This window comes from Arachis hypogaea, chromosome 1 (genome assembly GCF_003086295.3).
Source record: "Arachis hypogaea cultivar Tifrunner chromosome 1, arahy.Tifrunner.gnm2.J5K5, whole genome shotgun sequence".
Lineage (NCBI taxonomy): Eukaryota > Viridiplantae > Streptophyta > Magnoliopsida > Fabales > Fabaceae > Arachis > Arachis hypogaea.
This window is the reverse complement of record NC_092036.1, coordinates 73183317-73202216: the sequence shown is the minus strand read 5'-3', so window position 1 is coordinate 73202216 and position 18900 is coordinate 73183317. Positions and strand designations below refer to the sequence as shown.

Here is an 18900-nt window from a genome sequence, read left to right as displayed (position 1 = left end):
AGAAACATAGAAGAGCTCAAGGATATCATTGGTTCTTCAAGAAGAAAGCACCACCATCACTAAGGTGGACTCATTCCTTGTTCTTATTTCTCTGTTTTTCGATTTTTAAGCTTCATGTTTATATATGTTTGTGTCTTTACTACATGATCATTAGTGTCAAGTAACTATGTCTTAAGGCTATGAATAATTCCATGAATCCTTCACCTCTCTTAAATGAAAAATGTTTCTAATACAGAAGAATAAGAAGTACATAAGTTTCGAATTTATCCTTGAAATTAGTTTAATTATATTGATGTGGTGACAATACTTTTTATTTTCTGAATGAATGCTTAAACTGTGCATATTTTTTTGATTTTGTTGTTTATGAATGTTAAAATTGTTGGCTCTTGAAAGAATGATGAACAAAGAGAAATGTTATTGATAATCTGAAAAATCATGAAATTGATTCTTGAAGCAAGAAAAAGCAGTGAAAAAGCAAAAGCTTACGAAAAAAAATATGAAAGAAAAAGAAAAAGCAAGTAGAAAAAGCCAATAGCCCTTAAAACCAAAAGGTAAGGGTAAAAAGAATCCAAGGCTTTGAACATCAATGGATAGAAGGGCCCAAGGAAATAACATCCAGGCCTAAGCGGCTAAATCAAGCTGTCCCTAACCATGTACTTGTGGCATGTAGGTCCAAGTGAAAAGCTTGAGATTGAGTGGTTAAAGTCGTGATCCAAAGCAAAAAGAGTGTGCTTAAGAGCTCTGGACACCTCTAACTGGGGACTTTAGCAAAGCTGAGTCACAATCTAAAAAGGTTCACCCAGTCATGTGTCTGTGGCATTTATGTATCTGGTGGTAATACTGGAAAACAAAGTGCTTAGGGCCACGGCCAAGACTCGTAAAAGTAGCTGTGTTCAAGAATCAACATACTTAACTAGGAGAATCAATAACACTATCTGAAACTCTGAATTCCTATAGATGCCAATCATTCTGAACTTCAAAGGAAAACGTGAGATGCCAAAACTGTTCAGAAGCAAAAAGCTACAAGTCCCGCTCATCTAATTAGAACTAATATTCATTGATATTTTGGGATTTATAGTATATTCTCTTCTTTTTATCCTATTTTATTTTCAGTTGCTTGGGGACAAGCAACAATTTAAGTTTGGTGTTGTGATGAGCGGATAATTTATACGCTTTTTGGCATTGTTTTTAGGTAGTTTTTAGTAGGATCTAGCTACTTTTAGGGATGTTTTCATTAGTTTTTATGCTAAATTCACATTTTTGGACTTTACTATGAGTTTGTGTGTTTTTCTGTGATTTTAGGTATTTTCTGGCTGAAATTAAGGGACCTGAGCAAAACTCTGATAGAAGGCTAACAAAGGATTACTGATGCTGTTGGATTCTAACCTCCCTACACTCGAAATAGATTTTCTGGAGCTACAGAACTCCAAATGGTGCGCTTTTAGTGGCATTGGAAAGTAGACATCCAGAGATTTCTAGCAATATATAATAGTCCATACTTTATTCGAGATTTGACGACGCAAACTGGCATTCAACTCCAGTTCCATGCTGCATTCTGGAGTCAAACGCCAGAAACACGTCACGAACCAGAGTTGAACGCCAAAAACACGTTACAACTTGGCGTTCAACTCCAAAAGAAGCCTCTGCACGTGTAAAGCTCAAGCTCAGCCCAAGCACTTCTGCATCAATTACTTACTTATGTAAACCCTAGTAGCTAGTCTAGTATAAATAGGACATTTTATTATTGTGTTAGACATCCTAGATTGTATTTTTGATCCTGTGATCACGTTTTGGGGGGCTGGCCATTTGGCCATGCCTGGACCACCACTTATGTATTTTCAACGGTGGAGTTTCTACACACCATAGATTAAGAGTATGGAGCTCTGCTGTACCTCGAGTTTTAATGCAATTACTACTATTTTCTATTCAATTCAGTTTATTCCTGTTCTAAGATATTCGTTGCACTTTAACATGATGAATGTAATGATTTGTGACACTCATTATCATTCTCACCTATGAAGGCATGACTGACAACCACTTCCGTTCTACCTTAGACCGAACGCATATCTCTTGGATTCCTTAATCAGAATCTTCGTGGTATAAGCTAGAATTGATGGCGGCATTCATGAGAATCCGGAAAGTCTAAACCTTGTTTGTGGTATTCTGAATAGGATTCAGAGATTGAATGACTGTGATGAGCTTCAAACTCGCGATCGTTGGGCGTGATGACAAATGCAAAAGAATCAATGGATTCTATTCCGACATGATCGAGAACCGACAGATGATTAGCCGTGCTGTGATAGAGCATTCGGACCATTTTCACTGAGAGGATGGGATGTAGCCATTGACAACGGTGATGCCCTACATACAGCTTGCCATGGAAAGGAGTAAGAAGGATTGGATGAAAGCAGTAGGAAAGCAGAGATTCAGAAGGAGCACAGCATCTTCATACGCCTATCTGAAATTTCCACTGATGATCTACATAAGTATCTTTATCTTTTTTTATGTTTTATTTATTATTATTTTTGAAAACCAATATAACCATTTATTATTCGCCTAACTGAGATTTACAACATGACCATAGCTTGCTTCATACAAACAATCTCCATGGGATCGACCCTTACTCACGTAAGGTTTATTACTTAGACGACCTAGTGCACTTGCTGGTTAGTTGTGCGAAGTTATGAAGTTATGTTTGGACCATGGTATCATGCACCAAGTTTTTGGCGCCATTACGAGGGAGAAAACGAACATGAATGCCATTATCAGAAATCACAATTTCGCCTATCAAGTTTTTGGCGCCGTTGCCGGGGATTGTTCGAGTTTGGACAACTGACGGTTCATCTTGTTGCTCAGATTAGGTAATTTTCTTTTTATTTTCGAAAAAAATATTATTTTTCAAAATTCTTTTGAAAAAATTTTTCCTTTTGTTTTCAAAAATTATTCTAAATTTTTAAGAATGAATTCTAGAGTTTCATGGTAACATGTTGAAGCCTGGCTGGCTGTAAAGCCATATCCAAATTCTGTTGGATTGAGGCTTCCACTTGTCAACATAAAAGGCATGTATATGGAGTTGGATGAGGTATCAGCTGTTGCATGCCTAATTTATATCCTAAAGCTGGCTAGCTATTAAAAATTTTGAATTTCTTATTTTCTTTTTCCTATAAAATTTCGAAAGAAAATACAAAAAAATTATAAAATCATAAAAACCAAAAATATTTTGGGATTCTTGTTTGAGTCTTGTGTCATGTTTTAAGTTTGGTTTCAATTGCATATTCATCTTGTTCTTGCATTTTTTGAAAATTCATGCATTCATAGTGTTCTTCATGATCTTCAAGTTGTTCTTGGTAAGTCTTCTTGTTTGATCTTTAAATTTTCTTGTTTTGTGTCGTATGATGTTTTTCATATGCATTTTTGCATTCATAGTGTCTAAGCATAAAAAATTTCTAAGTTTGGTGTCTTGCAAGTTTTCTTTGCATCAAAAATTTTTTTTCAAAAATATATTCTTGATGTTCATCATGATCTTCAAAGTGTTCTTGGTGTTCATCTTGACATTCATAGTGTTCTTGCATGCATCATTGGTTTTGATCCAAAAATTTTCATGTTTTGGGTCATTTTTATGTTTTTCCCTCTCATCATTCAAAATTCAAAAATCAAAAAATATCTTTTCCTTATTTCTCTCAAAAATTTTGAAAATTTGAGTTGACTTAGTCAAAAAATTTTAAAACTTAGCTATTTCTTATAAGTCAAGTCAAATTTTCATTTTTAAAAAATCTTATCTTTTCAAAAAACTTTTTCAAAAATTAAATCTTTTTCATTTTTTATGATTTTCGAAAATTTGAAAACATTTTTCAAATTTTTTTCTTAATTTTATTTCAAATTTTCGAAACTTTGCTAACAATTAATGTGATTGATTCAAAAATTTGAAGTTTGTTACTTTCTTATTAAGAAAAGTTCAATTTTTAAATTCTAGAATCATATCTTTTAGTTTATTGTTAGTCAAGTAATTAATTTTAATTTTAAAAATTAAATCTTTTTCAACCATATCTTTTTAATCATATCTTTTTATCATATCTTTTTAAATCATATCTTTTTCAAAAAGTTGACTTCAAAAACAATCTTTTCTAACTTCTTATCTTTTCAAAATTGAATTTCGAATCTTTTTCAACTAACTAATTGACTTTTGTTTGTTTCTTATCTTTTTCAAAACCACCTAACTAATTTTATCTCTCTAATTTTCGAAAATTTCCTCTCTCCTTTTCAAAATTCTTTTTAATCAACTAATTGTTTTAAATTTTAATTTTAATTTTAATTCTTCTTTTAATTTTCAAAAATCACTAACCCTTTTTCAAAATTAATTTTCAAATTCTATCCCTCTCATCTCCTTCTATTTGTTTATTTATTTACAAACACTACTCTTCATCTCAAAGAATCTGAACCTATCTTTACCCTTCTGTTTGGATTCTTACCTTTTCCATCTTCTATTCTCTTCTTCTTCTACTAACATAAAGGAATCTCTCTACTGTGGTAAAGAGGATCCCTATTATTATTTTATGTTCCCTTCTTTTTCATATGAGCAGGAGCAAGGACAAGAACATTCTTGTTGAGGCAGATCCTAAACCTGAAAGGACTCTGAAGAGGAAATTAAGAGAAGCTAAATTACAACAATCCAGAGACAACCTTACAGAAATTTTTTAAAAGGAAGAGGAGATGGCAGCCAAAAATAATAATGCAAGAAGGATGCTTAGTGATTATACTACACCTACTTCCAAGTTTGATCGAAGAAGCATCTCAATCCCCGCTATTGGAGCAAATAACTTTAAGCTGAAACCTCAACTAGTTGCTCTACTGCAACAGAACTACAAGTTCCATGGACTTCCATCAGAAGATCCCTACCAGTTTTTAACTGAGTTCTTGCAGATCTATGAGACTATTAAGACTAATGGAGTAGAACCTGAAGTCTACAAGCTCATGCTTTTCCCCTTTGTTGTAAGAGACAGAGCTAGAATATGGTTGGATTCACAACCTAAAGATAGCCTAGACTCATGGAATAAGCTGGTCGCGGCCTTCTTGGCTAAGTTCTTCCCTCCTCAAAAGCTAAGCAAGCTTAGAGTGGATGTTCAGACTTTCAAACAAAAGTATGGTGAATCCCTCTATGAAGCTTGGGAAAGATACAAGCAGATGACCAAAAGGTGTCCTTCTGACATGCTTTCAGAGTAGACCATTCTGGATATATTCTATTATGGTCTATCCAAGTTCTCTAAGATTTTACTGGACCATTCTGCAGGTGGATCCATTCACCTAAAGAAAACACCTGAAGAAGCTCAAGAACATATTGACATGGTTGAAATAACCAGTTCATGTACACTTCTGAGAGGAATTCCGTGAATAATGGGACGCCTCAGAGGAAGGGAGTTCTTGAAATTGATGCTCTGAATGCCATATTGGCTCAGAACAAAATGTTGACTCAGCAAGTCAACATGATTTCTCAAAGTTTGAATGGATGGCAAAATGCATCCAACAGTACTAAAGAGGCATCTTCTGAAGAAGAAGCTTACGATCTTGAGAACCCTGCAATAGCAGGGTAAATTACATGGGTGAACCTTATGGAAACACCTATAATTCATCATGGAGAAATCATCCAAATTTCTCATGGAAGGATCAACAAAAGCCTCAACAAGGCTTTAATAATGGTGGAAGAAATAGGCTCATCAATAGAAAGCCTTATCCATCATATTCTCAGCAACAGACAGAGAATTCTGAGCAGAGCACCTCTAATTTAGCAAACTTAGTCTCTGATCTGTCTAAGGCCACTTTAAGTTTCATGAGTAAAATAAGGCCCTCCATTAGAAATTTGGAGCACAAGTGGGCCAGCTGAGTAAGAAAGTCACTGAAACTCCTCCTAGTACTCTCCCAAGCAATACTGAAGAGAATCCAAAAAGAGAGTGCAAGGCCATAGACATAATCAACATGGCCGAACCTAGGGAGGAAGGAGAGGATGTAAATCCCAATGAGGAAGACCTCATGGGACGTCTCTCAAGCAAGAAGGAGTTCCCTATTAAGGACCTAAAGGAATCTGAGGCTCATATAGAGACCATAGAGATTCCATTAAGCCTCCTTCTGCCATTCATGAGCTCTGAAAACTATTCTTCCTCTGAAGAGGATGAAGATGTAACTGAAGAGCAATTTTCTCAATATCTAGGAGCCATCATGAAGCTGAATGCCAAATTGTTTGGTAATGAGACTTGGGAAGGTGAACCTCCCTTGCTCATTAATGAACTAGATACATGGGTTCAGCAAACTTTACCTCAAAAGAAACAAGATCCTGGTAAATTCTTAATACCATGTACCATAGGCACCATGACCTTTGAGAAAGCTCTGTGTGACCTGGGGTCAGGCATAAATCTTATGCCACTCTCTGTAATGGAGAAGCTGGGGATCATTGAGGTACAGCCTGCTATATTTTCACTACAAATGGCAGACAAGTCAGTAAGACAAGCTTATGGATTAGTAGAGGACGTGTTAGTAAAGGTTGAATGCCTTTACATCCCTACTGATTTCATAATCTTAGACACTAGGAAGGAGGAGGATGAATGCATCATCCTTAGAAGACCTTTCCTAACCACAGCAGGAGCTGTGATAGATGTTAATAGAGGAGAATTAGTCCTTCAATTGAATGGGGACTACCTTGTGTTTAAGACCCAAGGGTGTTCTTCTGTAACAATAGAGAGGAAGCATAAAAAGTTTCTCTCAGTACATAGTCAAACAGAGCCCCCACAATCAAACTCTAACTTTGGTATGGGGAGGCCACAGCCAAACTCCAAGTTTGGTGTTGAATCCCCACATCCAAACTCTAAGTTTGGTGTTGGGAGTCTATAACATTGACCTGATCACCTGTGAGGCTCCATGAGAGCCCACTATCAAGCTATTGATATTAAAGAAGCGCTTATTGAGAGGCAACCCAATTTTTATTTATCTAATTTTATTTTTCTTTTATTGTTCTTTTATGTTTTATTAGGTTCATGATCATGTGGAGTCACAAAATAAATACTAAAACTAAAAATAGAATAAAAAAATAGCAGAAGAAACAACACACCCTGGAGGAAGGACTTACTGGCGTTTAAACGCCAGTAAGGAGCATCTGGCTGGCGTTCAACGCTAGAACAGAGCATGGATCTGGCGTTGAATGCCAGAAACAAGCAGCATCCTGGTGTTCAAACGCCAGGAATACACCCTGAGGAGAGCTGGCGATGAACGCCAGAAACAAGCATGGAACTGGTGTTCAACGCCAGAAACATGCTACAAATGGGCGTTGAACGCCTAAAACAAGCATGAAGCTGGCGTTCAACGCCAGAAACAAGCATCAATCTGGCGTTGAACGATAGGATTGCATGCAGAGGGCATTTTACACGCCTCATTGGTGCAGGGATGTAAATCCTTGACACCTCAAGATCTGTGGACCCCACATGATCCCCACCTACCTCAACTCACCTTCTCTCCTCTTCACACAATCCAATAAACACTCTTCCCCAAAACCCTTCACTAATCACCTCAATCTCTCTTCCCCATCACCTCTTCACCACTCACATCCATCCACTCTTTCCCATAAACCCCACCAACCTTCAAAATTCAAAATCTCTTTCCCACCCAAACCCACCCTAAATAGCCGAACCTATTCCCTATCCCTTCACTACATAAACCCCTCTATCCTTCTTTATTTTCACACACCAGAACCCTCTCTTCTTCACCTTGGCCGAAACCAAACACTTCTCCCTTTCCTCCATATTTTCTTCTTCTTCTTCTTCTTCTTCTTCTTCTTCTTCTTCTTCTTCTTCTTCTTCTTCTTCTTCTTCTTCTTCTTTCTTCCTTTGCCCGAGGGCGAGCAATATTCTAAGTTTGGTGTGGTAAAAGCATAGTTTTTTTTTATTTTTTCATAATCATTTATGGCACCTAAGGCCGGAGAAACCTATAGAAAAGAGAAAGGGAAGACAAAAGCTTCCACCTCCGAGTCATGGGAGATGGAGAGATTCATCTCTAAAGCCCATCAAGACCACTTCTATGAAGTTGTGGCAAAAAAGAAGGTGATCCCTGAGGTCCCTTTCAAGCTCAAGAAAAATGAGTATCCGGAGATCCGACATGAGATTCAAAGAAGAGGTTGGGAAGTTCTTACCAACCCCATTCAACAAGTCAGAATCTTAATGGTTCAATAGTTCTATGCCAATGCATGGATCACTAGGAACCATGATCAAAGTGTGAACCCAAATCCAAAGAATTATCTTACAATGGTTCGGGGGAAATACTTAGATTTTAGTCTGAAAAATGTGAGGTTGGCATTCAACTTGCCCATGATGCAAAGAGATGCACGCCCCTACACTAGAAGGGTCAACTTTGATCAAAAGTTAGACCAAGTCCTTATGGACATTTGTGTGGAAGGAGCTCAATGGAAAAGAGACTCCAAAGGCAAGCCGGTTCAATTAAGAAGACTGGACCTCAAGCCTGTGGCTAGAGGATGGTTGGAGTTCATCCAACGCTCCATCATCCCCACTAGCAACCGATCCGAAGTTACTATGGATCGGGCCATCATGATCCATAGAATCATGAATGGAGAGGAAGTAGAAGTTCATGAAGTCATCTCCCTTGAATTCTACAAAATAGCCAAAAAGTCCTCTACCATGGCAAGGCTAGCTTTTCCTCGTCTTATTTGCCATCTATGTTACTCAGCTGGAGTTATCATAGAAGGAGACATCCCTATTGAGGAGGATAAGCCCATCACTAAGAAGAGGATGGAGCAAACAAGAGAGCCCACTCATGGATCCCAAGAGATGCATGAGGAAGCTCATCACCAAGAAATCCCGGAGATGCCTCAAGGGATGCACTTTTCTCCCAACAATTATTGGGAACAACTCAACACTTCTCTAGAAGACTTGAGTTACAATATGAATCAATTAAGGGTAGAACATCAAGAGCACTCTATCATTCTCCATGAAATTAGAGAAGATCAAAGAGCAATGAGGGAGGAGCAACAAAGGCAAGGAAGAGACATAGAAGAGCTCAAGAACATCATTGGTTCTTCAAGAAGAAAGCGTCACCATTACTAAGGTGGACTCATTCCTTGTTTCTCTGTTTTTCAGTTTTTATGCTTAATGTTTATTTATGTTTGTGTCTTTCCTGCATGATCATTAGTATTTAGTAACTATGTCTTAAGGCTATGTATAAATCCATAAATCCTTTATCTCTCTTAAATGAAAAATGTTTTAATACAAAAAGAACAAGAAGTACATGAGTTTCGAATTTATCCTTGAATTTAGTTTAGTTATATTGATGTGGTGATAATACTTTTTGTTTTCTGAATGAATGCTTGAACAGTGCATATTTTTTATCTTGCTGTTCATGAATGTTAAAATTGTTGGCTCTTGAAAGAATGATGAACAAAGAGAAATGTTACTGATGATCTGAAAAATCATAAATTTGATTCTTGAAGCAAGAAAAAGCAGTGAATAGCAAAACCTTGCGAAAAAAATAGAAAGAAAAAAAACCTAGTAGAAAAAGCCAATAGCCCTTAAAACCAAAAGGCAGGGGTAAAAAGGATCCAAGGCTTTGAGCATCAATGGATAGGAGGGCCCAAGGAAATTAAATCCAGGGCTAAGCGGCTAAATCAAGCTGTCCCTAACCATGTACTTGTGGCATGTAGGTCCAAGTGAAAAGCTTGAGATTGAGTGGTTAAAGTCGTGATCCAAAGCAAAAAGAGTGTGCTTAAGAGCTCTGGACACCTCTAACTGGGGACTTTAGCAAAGCTGAGTCACAATCTAAAAAGGTTCACCCAGTCATGTGTCTGTGGCATTTATGTATCTGGTGGTAATACTGGAAAACAAAGTGCTTAGGGCCACGGCCAAGACTCGTAAAAGTAGCTGTGTTCAAGAATCAACATACTTAACTAGGAGAATCAATAACACTATCTGAAACTCTGAATTCCTATAGATGCCAATCATTCTGAACTTCAAAGGAAAACGTGAGATGCCAAAACTGTTCAGAAGCAAAAAGCTACAAGTCCCGCTCATCTAATTAGAACTAATATTCATTGATATTTTGGGATTTATAGTATATTCTCTTCTTTTTATCCTATTTTATTTTCAGTTGCTTGGGGACAAGCAACAATTTAAGTTTGGTGTTGTGATGAGCGGATAATTTATACGCTTTTTGGCATTGTTTTTAGGTAGTTTTTAGTAAGATCTCGCTACTTTTAGGGATGTTTCCATTAGTTTTTATGCTAAATTCACATTTCTGGACTTTACTATGAGTTTGTGTGTTTTTTTGTGATTTCAGGTATTTTCTGGCTGAAATTAAGGGACCTGAGCAAAACTCTGATAGAAGGCTAACAAAGGACTGCTGATGCTGTTGGATTTTGACCTCCCTACACTCGAAATGGATTTTCGGAATCTAAAAAACTCCAAATGGCGCGCTCTCAACGGCGTTGGAAAGTAGACATTCATAGCTTTCCAGAAATATATAATAGTTCATCATTTATTCGAGATAGATGACACAAACTGATATTCAACGCCAGTTCCATGCTGCATTCTGGAGTCAAACGCTAGAAACACGTCACGAACCAGAGTTGAATGCCAAAAACACGTTACAACTTGGCGTTCATCTCCAAAAGAAGCCTTTTCACGTGTAAAGCTCAAGCTCAGCCCAAGCACACACCAAGTGGGCCCCGGAAGTGGATTTCTGCATCAATTACTTACTTTTGTAAACCCTAGTAGCTAGTCTAGTATAAATAGGACATTTTATTATTGTATTAGACATCCTGGATTGTATTTTTGATCCTGTGATCACGTTTTGGGGGCTGGCCATTCGGCCATGCCTGGACCACCACTTATGTATTTTCAACGGTGGAGTTTCTACACACCATAGATTAAGGGTGTGGAGCTCTACTGTACCTTGAGTTTTAATGCAATTACTACTATTTTCTATTCAATTCAGTTTATTCCTATTCTAAGATATTCGTTGCACTTCAACATGATGAATGTAATGATCCGTGACACTCATAATCATTCTCACCTATGAACGCGTGACTGACAACCACTTCCGTTCTACCTTAGACCGAATGTATATCTCTTGGATTCCTTAATCAGAATCTTCGTGGTATAAGCTAAAATTGATGGCAGCATTCATGAGAATCCGAAAAGTCTAAACCTTGTTTGTGGTAATCCGAGTAGGATTCAGGGATTGAATGACTGTGATGAGCTTCAAACTTGCGATCGTTGGGCGTGATGACAAACAAAAAAGAATCAATGGATTCTATTCCGACATGATCGAGAACCGATAGATGATTAGCCGTGCTGTGACAGAGCATTCGGACCATTTTCACTGAGAGGATGGGATGTAGCCATTGACAACAGTGATGCCCTACATACAGCTTGCCATGGAAAGGAGTAAGAAGGATTGGATGAAGGCAGTAGGAAAGCAGAGATTCAGAAGGAGCACAGCATCTTCATATGCCTATCTGAAATTTCCACCGATGATCTACATAAGTATCTTTATCTTTATTTTATGTTTTATTTATTATTATTTTTGAAAACCAATATAACCATTTATAATCTGCCTAACTGAGATTTACAAGATAACCATAGCTTGCTTCATACCAACAATCTCTATGGGATCGACCCTTACTCACGTAAGGTTTGTTACTTGGATGACCCAGTGCACTTGCTGGTTAGTTATGCGACGTTGTGAAGTTATGTTTGGACCATGGTATCATGCACCAAGTTTTTGGCGCCATTACTAGGGAGAGAACGAACATGAATACCATTATCAGAAATAACAATTTTGCCTATCAAGTGTGCTTAAGAACTTTGGACACCTCTATCTGGAGATTCTAGCAAAGCTGAATCACTATCCAAAAGGGTTCACCCAGTTAAAGTGTCTATGGCATTTATGTATCCGGTGGTAATACTGGAAAACAAAGTTCTTAGAGTCACAGCCAAGACTCTAAAAGATGTGTTCAAGAATAAAAAAGAACTGAAATAGGAGAGTCAATAATATCATCTAGATTCTAAGTTCCTAAAGAGACCAATATTTCTAAGTTTCAATGGATAGTGAGATACCAAAACTATTCAGAAGCAAAAGGCTACTAAGTCCTGTTCATTTAATTGAAACAGAGCTTCATTAGAACTCTGGGATTTATTGTATCTTACTCTTCTTTTTATCCTACTATATTTTTAGTTTCTTGGGGACAAGCAACAGTTTAAGTTTGGTATTATGATGAGCAAATATTTTATACTCTCTTTGGCATCATTTTCATATAGTTTTTAGCATGTTTTGTTTATTTTTTATTAAGTTTTCATAGGTTTTAGTGAAAAATTCACATTTTTGGATTCTACTTTGAGTTTGTGTGTTATGCAATTTCAGATATTTTCTAGCTGAAATTGAGGAACTGGAGCAAAAGTCTAATTCAGAGGCAGAGAAAGCACTGCAGATGCTGTCCGGATCTGACCTCCTTGCACTCGAAAGAGCTTTTATGGAGCTACAAAAATCTAAATGGAGCATTCTCAACGGCTATGGAAATCTGACTTTCAAAGCTTTCTAGCATTGTATAATAGTTCATACTTTGCTTCAGAATTGAAGGCCCAAAACTGGCGTCCAACGCCAGCCTCCTGCCCCAGTCCAGGCGTCCAGCGCCCAAAGGAGGAGACCAGCATCCAAACGCCCAAAAAGGACCCCCTAGCTAGCCTTCAACGCACTAGAGGCCTCCTAGCACGTGGATCTCATCAAATCTCAGCCCAACACTCACCAAGTGGCCCCCAGAAGTAGATTTTAGCACTAAAAGACTGTTTTACCCTTTCTTATGTAATCCTTAGTCATTAGCTTAGTATTTAAAGAACTTTTACACGATCTTCAAAGGGGAGATCAGCCATATTTTTGTTCTTCACATTGTATTTTCTATTAGTATAAGTTTCTAAACCTCTAAGGTTGAGGGGAGGAGCCCTGCTGAGTTTTATGGATTAATAAAAGTATTACTGTTTCTTTTCAATCCGTGTTTGATTTAATTCTAAGATGTATCTTCGTTCTTTAACTTGATGAATGGGATGACCTATGACAATCATCTCCATTCTTCATACTAAAACTGCGTGCCTGACAACCACCCGTGTTCTTCTTGGGTTCATGTGAATACGTAACTGGAAAGTATTGAACCACCAGCTTGATTATACATCTCTTAGACAGCTAATCCACAACTTTGTTGGGGACTTCTCAAGACACCAGTTTAGCCAAGGTATGGGGAGATTAGGGTCTCTGTGGTAGAGGCTAGAACGCAAAGGCGCAGCATTCTCTAATCCGGAAGATTCAACCTTGTTTGTAGTATTTTGAGTAGGATCACTAAGGAGAATGAACTGCAAGAGCTTCACCCTCAATCAGAATGGATCCACACTAACCCTGGGGTTCAGATCTGGAGGAGATTGGTGACTGCAATTGTACAGTGTTCATCACATATAGCCTGTCATAGAAGAAATCATTCACAATTGAAGAAGACAATAAAGACCAGAGTTAATCCAGAAAGACAAAGCATCTTCAAGCCTTAACCATCTTCTTATCATTTTAAACAGGCCAACCTAGTTTAGATCTCACAAATCCAACAACTCTTCTATCCACCTAACTAAGATTTATAAGATAGCCATAGCTTGCTTCAAACCACAATCCTCGTGGGATCGACCCTGACTCGCTCAGGTATTACTTGGACGACCTAGTGCACTTGTTGGTTCAGTTGTACGAAGTGTAGGGATTCGTGCAGCAATGCATGCGCATCTTTATTAGTTTTTAGTTGTTATCTCTTTAAATAAAGGTAGTGATCTATTATTTTTATTAGAATTTTCATGCTTTTAATCAATGTTCTTAGAATTTCTTTTGTTGAATTAAGTTAGAGATTTTTCTTTGCTTTTATTAAGATTTTTTGTGCTTTGATCAATACTTCTTGGAGTTGCTTTGTGCTTTCAAGTATAGGAAATGATTGAACGATTCTAGGCAAGAACAAAGCGGAGATGGACAATCAAAGAGGCCTTGAAGAGGCAAGAAAGATGACAAAAATTAGAAACAAGCCCAAGAGAAGTTCAAAAAGAATTTGAACCCTGACCTCTTCATACTCCAAAAAAAATAACTTGAGTTACAAAGCTACAAATAAGGTAATTTTAGTGCCATTAGAAAGTAGGCATCCAGAGCTTTCCAATAATATATAATAGTCCATAGTGAACACTGAATCTGAAGGTGCAAATCATCATTATAAGCCAAGTACTAAAAGGAGCAAAAAGGGATGTCATGCGTATGCATGAGAGATGCGTACAGACGACTAATTTCATAAGGGGAATCATGTGTATGCATCCCTCATGCGTAGGCATGATTCCCAGTTTGCGTGCAATGCGGAGAAACTGGCATCAAACGTGAGGTGCCTGGCAACCTGACCTCTTCACCTTCAAAGGAGCATAACTTGAGCTATAGAGGTTCAAATGACATGTTTCTAGCAACTTTATAAAGCTAATTTCAAGAGCTTTCCAATGATATATAATTCTTCATAGTTTACATGATTCTTACATAGCTTCCTTATGCAACCAAAGTACGTAACAAACAAGCCTTTAAAGCCCAAATTGAAACCAAACAAGCATTGCCGGCCTATGCCAGTTTTGTGGCGTCCAACAGCTGATACAATCATAAAGCAATTTGGGCCAAATTATGTAGCAAGAAAGTGTGCCGGTCAATGCCATTAATTTTCCATGCAACGCCAAACTCATACAGAAGCCCAAAATCTTAGAAATTAAGTTGTCGTTGGACGTGGGATGTCTTGGTGTGTAACTGCTAACCTCTAGCCCAACGTCTGGTGCTCCAATTCCTTCATTTATTCCTCAAACCTCCAAGCTTCCAGTTGAATCAAGCCCATAAAATCAACTCAATTTAGCTTTGAATTTAATGTAATTTGAATTATATTTGAATTTGCATTTGTGATATGTTATAAATAGGGATAGAGGAATAACAATTAAACACACTTTGGAGGGGAGTCTTCGAACTCTCTCCTAACTCTCTTCCTCTCTTCCATTTTTTTTCAAACCCATTTTGTAGTTCTTTAGATATGAGTTTCTAATTCTCTTCATCTGGGAAAGAGAGCTCTGTTGTAATTCAATAGATTAATTTGTTTGATTCTTCATCTTCAATTCTTTTTTCATTGTTTCTTTATAAAGAATATGATGCCAAGGCATCTTAGACTAGTTTCACTAGCCTTTTTCTTTATTTTTAGTAGGTTTTATGCACTTTCTTGCATTATAAGTAAGCAATTGGCTTAGAAATTCATATATGCTTATATTCATCCAACCATGTTAATTTGATGCAATTTCATGAGAATTATGCTATAATTACTTGAATGCTAAGAAGGACTATAATCCTCATAGATTTAGCAAGGCTTTGATGCATATGTTGGTTGATGACAGGTAAAGAAATGCAAAGAAAGGGGTTGAAGAAAGATCAAGAAGAGGAGGAAGAAGCAACGTTGAAAAGGGAGAGTAGAGCAAAGCTCTGCATAATTGCTGATACACACGTTGGAGACAACGTTGGCAAGCCAACGTTAACCCCAATGTGGTGATAAAATGTGCTTTCTGGAGATTATGAAAATTTGTAGCGATGCGCACGTGTGAATTGAGAATTTTGACAATCCATGCGCACGCGCAGCTGACGCATACGCGTGGATGGGTAACGTTGGACCAACAAGATCACCTCCAACGTAGTGGCCAACGTGCGCGATTCTGAGTTCAAAATTTTGATTTTGAAAACGCGTAACGACGCGCACGCATCCTTGGCGCATATGCGCAGGATAGCTTTCGAGCATCCACGCGCACGCATACAGCACACGCACGCATGGATCAGCCAACGTTGGAGGGAACGTTTCCAGTCCAACACTGATGGCAATGTCCTCCTAAAAGCTTTAAAAACTTGAACTTGGAATTTTTGCATCCACGCGCACGCGTGCATTACGCGTACGCGTGGATGAGCTTTTTATCTCAAAGTGCGCGGACACGCAAAGCACGCGTACTCGTGGATAAAGGAACATTGGCACTTCAATGTTGAGTCAAACGTAGATGACAGCAAGCAGAACTGAATTTTAATAGAAATGTTTGATTCAATGTTGGCCATCAAACGTGGACTCCAACGTGAAGCATCAGAACTGGAACATTCAACATAGAGCTCCTCTAAGCAGCAAGGAAACCCATTGGAGAAACTTTAACCCAATTCAACTAAGGCCAAAAGCCCAATGCATAGACTGAAGAATCAATGAAAGAAAGTGTATAAATAGCTTAGAATTCAAGTTTTAGGGGGATTTTACTTTGGGGGAGACTTTGGATTTTGGAAATTCGAACAGTTTTGGGAAATTCTCAAATTCTCTGTAATTTTAATTCTACAATGCATCTTTCAATTCCATTTTCCATTCTTAGAGCTATGAACAACTAAACCCCTTTCATTGGGTTAGGGAGCTCTATTGTAATTCAATGGATCAATAGTCATTTTCATCTTCTTCTTCTTTCTTTTCTCTTGATTTTTGTTAGAAAGCTTTCGATCTTAATTTAATTAGATAGTTGTCTTGACAGAGAAGCTATCCATAATTGGAGTTCTTCGGATCCTTGAGAGAGGGATGAAGAATTCATGCTAGAATTGCTTTCTCACATTGGATTAGATTGGGGGTTGGATGGATATTGTGACATTTAATCCTACCAATACTTTGATCTATGAATTTGTGTGGTAAAATCAGTGACTGAACTTCATCTCTTTCCATGAGCAATTAATTCAAGACATTGGGCAATTGTTCATTCTTAGAGAGATTGGTGAGCCAAGACATTGGGATCCAACCATCTAAGATTGCCAAGCAATGTCAATGAATGCATTGATTGAGGAAGAGATGAAAATGATTTCATCCGGAGAATTCAATATCTCCTAAAACCCAATGAACTCCCCATTCTCTGATCTACTCATTCTCTTTACATTCTGTTCTTTAATTTCATGATAATTCCCCAATTCCATTTAATTTCTTTCAAATTAAGCTTCTGTCATTTAATTTCTCGCAATTTAATTTCTGTCATTTAATTTCTTGCAATTTAAGTTCCTCGCCAATTTACTTTGAGAAATCTAAATTCCAATTCTATTTTGCTCAACTAGAACAATTCTCCAATTAACATTGCTCAACCAACCAATCCCTGTGGGATTTGACTTCACTCAATTGTGTGTTTTTACTTGACGATAATCTGGTGCACTTGCCGGCAAGAAAGTTGTTGAGAGACAGTTTTTGGGTGAATCAAGTTTATGGCACCATTGCCGGGGATTGGTTTTGTATTGACAATTACTAAATTGAAGGATAACTAGATTGAGCATTTTGTTTTATTATTTTCTTTTGGAAGTTTAATTTCAGCTGTTCATCTTTTACTTTCTGCAATTTTAGTTGTTTCTCTTTATTTTTTTCTCATCCCTTTACTTCCCAATAACTTAACCCACTAACCATTTGATAAATTGCTTTTACCAAACTAACTATACTCTGTTTTAGTGGATTCTGTACTTGCTATTTCTTGTACTTGTTCATTGTATGATAGGTAGAAGAAGGGGAACCTCGTCCTCTTTTGATAGTGAACTGGAGAGGACCTTCCTTAGTTTAAGGAGGGAAGTAAGAGGGAAGAAGGTTATTAGTGCAGAGGAAGATAAGGAAGACTTGGATATAGACATTAAGGATGATATGGAAAACCATCATGAAGAAGAGGTGAACAATCATGCCAGACGAGGTGCAGATCACCATGCTGGACAAGAGAGGAGAGTGATTGGTTCCTATATCAATCCAAACCCAGAAAACTGTGGTAGCAGCATTCAAAAGCCAACCATCCAAGCCAATAACTTTGAATTAAAGCCTCAGCTTATCACACTCGTCCAAAACAATTGTTCTTTCGGAGGAAGTGCACAAGAGGACCCTAATGAGCATCTCACTACATTCCTAAGGATCTATGATACAGTTAAGTCTAATGGTGTTTATCCTGATACCTATAGATTGCTATTTTTCCCATTCTCTTTGAAGGACAAAGCATCTAAGTGGTTGGAATCATTCCCTAAGGAAAGCTTGACAACCATGGAAGATGTGGTGAATAGATTCTTGGCAAGGTTCTACCCTCCTCAAAGAGTGAATAGACTGAGAACTGAGGTGCAGACATTCAGACAGTAAGATAGTGAAACCTTATATGAAGCTTGGGAGAGATTCAAAGATCTGACAAGGAAATGTCCCCCTGATATGTTTAATGAATGGGTGCAACTGTACATCTTTTATGAAGGGCTTTCCTATGAATCAAAGAAGGTTGTGGACCACTCATCTGGAGGCTCACTTAACAAGATGAAGACTATTGAGGACAGTATTGATGTCATAGAAACATTGGCTGACAATGAGTATTTCTATGCCTCAGAAAGGAACAACAACAGAGGAGTTATAGAGCTAAACAACATGGATGCAATCCTGGCCCAAAATAAGATGATCACTAAGCAACTAGCTGAGTTAACCAAGCAAATGGAGAAAAATCAGGCTGCGGCCATCCACACTCAACCATCACCTCAATCAGAGCCAAACACAGAGGAAGGAGTTAATTGGGTGGAAGTTAACTACCTGGGAAATTCATCTAGGCAAGTTAATGATCCATACTCAAAGACCTATAACCCTGGTTGGAGGAACCATCCAAATTTTAGGTGAGGAAACCAACAAGCTCAAGGCCAAGACCATAAAACCCATAACTCCAACCAAAACACTTACCAATAATCTAATTCAAGACCATATCAACACCCATACAATAACCTTCCCAGCCACCATACCAAAACCAAAATAACCATTCTCAATAACTCCACCCC

At 37.7% G+C, this 18900-nt stretch overlaps 1 non-coding gene across 1 annotated transcript; it reads right to left on the bottom strand.

The window, feature by feature from the left end:
• Nucleotides 1–18193: 18193 nt before the first annotated feature.
• LOC112715749 (small nucleolar RNA R71) lies at nt 18194–18301 on the bottom strand. Its single transcript, XR_003159960.1, has one exon. It is a non-coding gene; the product is annotated as a small nucleolar RNA R71 (small nucleolar RNA).
• Nucleotides 18302–18900: the final 599 nt, after the last annotated feature.